This window comes from Otolemur garnettii, unplaced genomic scaffold (assembly GCF_000181295.1).
Source record: "Otolemur garnettii isolate 467f Iridium unplaced genomic scaffold, OtoGar3 scaffold00010, whole genome shotgun sequence".
Lineage (NCBI taxonomy): Eukaryota > Metazoa > Chordata > Mammalia > Primates > Galagidae > Otolemur > Otolemur garnettii.
Window position 1 is genome coordinate 35,699,031 of NW_003852405.1, and position 4,716 is coordinate 35,703,746.

Here is a 4,716-nt window from a genome sequence, read left to right on the forward strand (position 1 = left end):
TCTGGCTCTGGAGTCAAGCTCTTAACTGCGACACTGTGCTGTCTCTGTGAGGTCAGATCAAGCCAAGCATGGAGGACCTTGTGCATAAGCCAGCAACAGCAAATCTTCCTGCTTCTCCGATCTGAAGTCTCTTTCATGCCTGTTATATCAGTGTTCTTTAGAACTGTAGCTCTCAGCTAACAAAGCCATTGCGTCACCAAGACCCTCTCACCTACGTGAGATTATAAACTTTATAAGAGCAAGAGCATATCTTTCCTTTCAGTGTTTGTGTCTGAGCATTTGCCAGATACCTGGGATATGGTAAACACACAATAAATATTTTCAAAATACATGAAAGAAAGCATCTTCAAATCATTTGGGCTTCATATATCAGATAAGATACACAAGGTTTGACAATTAAATTCATGACCTTGCCACTGTTACCTAATGTTGACAGCACTGTGCACACAACGCTGTAAGGTTTGATAACCTTGGTCTGTCGGTGTCTCACGCTGTGTTCATGTCCACATGTGGCAGTGTCCTGCTGAGTGGTGTTCATTGTTGTTGCAAGACAACAGCTCTGACAATCCTTCCAGAAAAGGAGCTCCAAAAATGCTCTGAAGGGTGGAGTAGGCGCTGGCATCAGTGCATAGCTTCCCACAGGGGGCACTTCGAAGGTGACCCTAGTGATATTCAGCAATGAGGGGGCTGGGTACCTGAAGCTCAAAGTTGGGGCCCATAGTTCAATGGTTAGAGCACTAGCTCCTAATGGGTGGTAGGTTTGAACCCAGCCTGGGCCTGCTAAACCAAAAAAAAAAAAAAAAAAAGAGCAATGAGGGGTGCAGCACTTTTTCTAGGATGAGTTCACTAGCCCAATTGTCTGACCTCATATATCAGAAATAGGGAAAATTTTGCCCTTATAAATTGCTACCTTAAGAGGAAAAATATTCATAAAATAAATTGAACTCATGGACAAAGAGGGTCTTTAATTAGGGATTCATAGCATGACAACAAAATAAACAACCAAACAAAAGATATTTCAGGACCCAATTTGTAGATTACCTAAGCCCAAATTAATTTTGTGCACTGCATGCTTTTGCTAATGTATATTTTTCAAACATGTCCTCAAAATGCTCTAGAATTATGCTTAACAATTACTCTCATGAGTCATTTGACTTCAAAATTGATCTTCAACTTGGAAAAGCCCTTAGCAGAAAATACCAGCAAAGAAAAAAAATGCAAAGATTTAAGGCTTAACGGGAGGGAGTTTGCTCTGAGTGGGAGTCAGGGCCTGAGGAAGAGAACAAAGTGGAAGGTATGAACAGAGGGGCCGGTGCAGACCCTGAACCCAGGCTGCCTGGGAACTGGCGGGGAGAGGGGCTTCTAAGTGAGCTAATGTCTCCTGGGAACTCAGGGGCAGCAGGAGTGAGGCAACTGGAACACCAGGGACTCGGCCTCTGCTCAGTCCCACAGCCCTTGGGTCCCCTTCTCGAGTTTCTTTCTTTCAGTGGGCGCACAGCGGGATAAGGCAGGTAAGAATAGGGTCACCAGATTTTATCATTTGTAAAGCGGGACAAGGGCGGGGCAGGGGGCGGGGCGGGAACCCACCGGCAGGGCCTGACAACAATGCAAACTTTGATAAGCAGTTCTCCATAATCACTTCTCAACAATTATTGGTTTAACTATTTAAAATTAACAAAAATAATATAAAACTCATATTCTGGTAAAATAGCCACGTGGCAGCCAAAAACTATATATTCCCTTCCTGTTCTCCCGCCCGTTTGTGCATTCTTTCCAAAAATCGGACTTTTTTAAAACACCGCGGGACACGGGACAAATTGTTAAAAGCGGGACGTCTGGTCACCCTAGGTAAGAACCAAGGCTCTGAAGTAGGTTTTTTAACCTGGGCTCCATTAGGGCCTGACATTTCTTAGACTCACTCTTCTTCCCTGGCCTCTAATTGGTTCCCAGCTCAATAAATATTTGGTGATTGGATGAATGAAAGCTATGTTCCAGCGACCCCTGCTCAGTGGGTAGCGTGCCAACCATATACACCGAGGCTGTTGGGTTTGAACCCAGCCCGAGCCAGCTAAAACAACAATGACAATTGCAACAAACAAAATAGCTGGGCATTGCGGTGGGTGCCTGTAGTCCCAGCTACTTGGGAAGCTGAGGCAAGAGAATCACTTAAGCCCAAGAGTGGGAGGTTACTGTGAGCTGTGACTCCACTGCACTCTACCAAGGGCAACATAGTAAAACTCTGCCTCAAAAAAAAGAAAGCTAAGTTCCATCTACTTTAGAATCTCAATTCCCCAGTTTACTAGCAGAATGGCCTACAGAATATCCTCCAACTCCTCTGAACTAGCTTTCCCCATTAAAAATAGTAAAAATAGTACCAACCTCATAGAATTGTATGGATTAATGCTGATCATGTAGTTAAAGCACTTAGCAGAATCTTGGCACATATAAAGTAGTCAGCATAAGTTGCTGTTGCTACAACTGCAGGCATTAGCAGTAGGCGACAGTAGCTGCCACGGCACATAATGGCTGGGAATCACCTGCTCCTCACTCCCAGCCACTGCAGCTTGGAATGTATTGTCCTCGAACAACTTTGTCTTTGCACGCTACGTATAGGCACCTTAAGATGTTTCATGGACGTTGCCTTCAAGCTGAGCTACTTCGAGATGATTTTGAGCTGATCTGAAATGGCACTGACAGAACAGAGACTGAGCTCCTGTCTGCACCAGGGCTGGCCCTCACCCCACCTAGGCCAGGCCCAAGGTGAAGTCTGAGTTTGTCTTCCTGCCCCTGGCCATCTAGCGGAGGCCTTCTTGAACCCCTGAACAGCCCAGCACTGGGACTTGTTCATTCATCATTCATTCATTTAAAAAATGTGTGTGTTGGCCGTGTGTGGTGGCTCACCCATGAAATCCTAGCTCTTGGAGGCTGAGGCAGGAGGATTGCTTGAGCCTAAGAGTTTGAGGTCACTGTGAGTTATGATGATGCCATGGCACTTAACCTAGGGTAAGAGAGTGAGACTCTGTCTCAAAAAACCCTAATAATAATAGGAATAATTGTATGCTGATCCCTCCGCAGTTCCAGGTGTTGTCTACATATTACAGGACCACTGTCAAAGGCAGATGTGTCCTGGCCTGTCCAGGTTCTCCACCCTTCTGGCAATGAGCTGATAATATAGGGCAGAAGATCAGTGCTGAGGACCTCGGGGTGAGGGGCAGTCAGCTCAGCCCCCACGTGGCTTATGCTGTGGAGACTGGTAAAGAAAAAGGCCTGTCCCCCAGCTCTGCCCCTGGCAATCTCAGAGGCTTCCCGCTCTCTGCAGCAGCCTCCTTCTGGCCTGGGAAACAGCAGGCGGCCGGGAGACACTTCACTATCAGCTGCCTCCCACTCAAGGCCTCTGCAAACCTATAAAGTTTCTTACCTGTCTTTCCAGGTTGTCTGGGTTCAAAGAGACCATTTCGTAAGAGAAACTATAATTAGAGATTTTATAGTTTGTTTTGTTTTGCTGTCTTGGAACAGAAACCTCCTCCCTTATACCAGGCACCCACTCTCTATCCGGTGCTGTGCGAGGCACTTTTTACATAATTCTGCTTAATGCTCACTACAACCTATGTATGAGACGGGTAATATCCATTATTTTTAAGAAATGAGAAGGATAAGTAATTTTCCCCAAATTTATTTACATAACGGGTAAGACATAAAAGGTGAGACGGAGTAACTCTAATGTCTAAAATGTCTGGAGTGTAAAAAACAAGGTGAAATGGAGATCTACAAGACCGGCGATGTGTAAAGTGGGGACAGGTGTTTGTTGAACAATGGCCTCTGAAAGCAGGTTAAAGAACTGGTCTTCTGAGTAGCTCCTACCCAAGGTTGGTCTGTGTAAGGAGGTGTTGGGAAGGGTCTCATATTATGGAGAAAGAAGGGGGGTTCTGTTTGGGGGTAAAAAGCATTTTCAAAGAAGCTGCAAATGTACATGCGTGTATGTTATGAGAATGTGTGCATGTCCATACGTGTGTGTGCGTGTGTATGGTGAAAAGTGACACTGACGATCACAGCGTGACCCCGCACTGCACTACCTGCAAGAGAACACTGACAGCGTGAGCCACAGGAACGCAGGCTACGATGAAGCTATTTATGAGGACAAGAGGCCACAGGGTGGGGTTGCTGCGCTTGCTGGGTCCCTCTGGGAAGTAAGTTAGGTGTGTGAAATATACTTGCTCTTGGCTTCTGTGCACGGGGCTGTGCAGGGCTGTGAGGGACACAAAGGCTTGGGGTTCCCTCTCCTTGTGTTTAAGGAACTTGCAAGTCAGTTGGGACACAGAACACCACATCTATAGATATATGCACAAAAGACAGCCCAGTGCAGAGGTGCCGGCGGGACTACAGTCAGCAAATTCTATACAGGGATTGGAGTTGAGGGAAGGAGTTGTACCTGTCGTCAGCCAGATATTCATTCATTCATTCACCTATTCAATAAATATGCATCAAACATCATTATGACCTCCCACATGCCAAACACTTTAAACAAAATGACAATAAACCAGGATACTCGATTTACAGTGCAGTGAACTGGAGTTAGAATGATGAGTTTCCTTGGCAGAGACTCATCGCACCCTGTATTCTTCAGTGTTAGGTAATCTACCTGATGACTCAAAACAAACACTTCCTCAGGAGTCTGGAGATTTTAGAACAGAATATATATATATATTTTTGAGACAG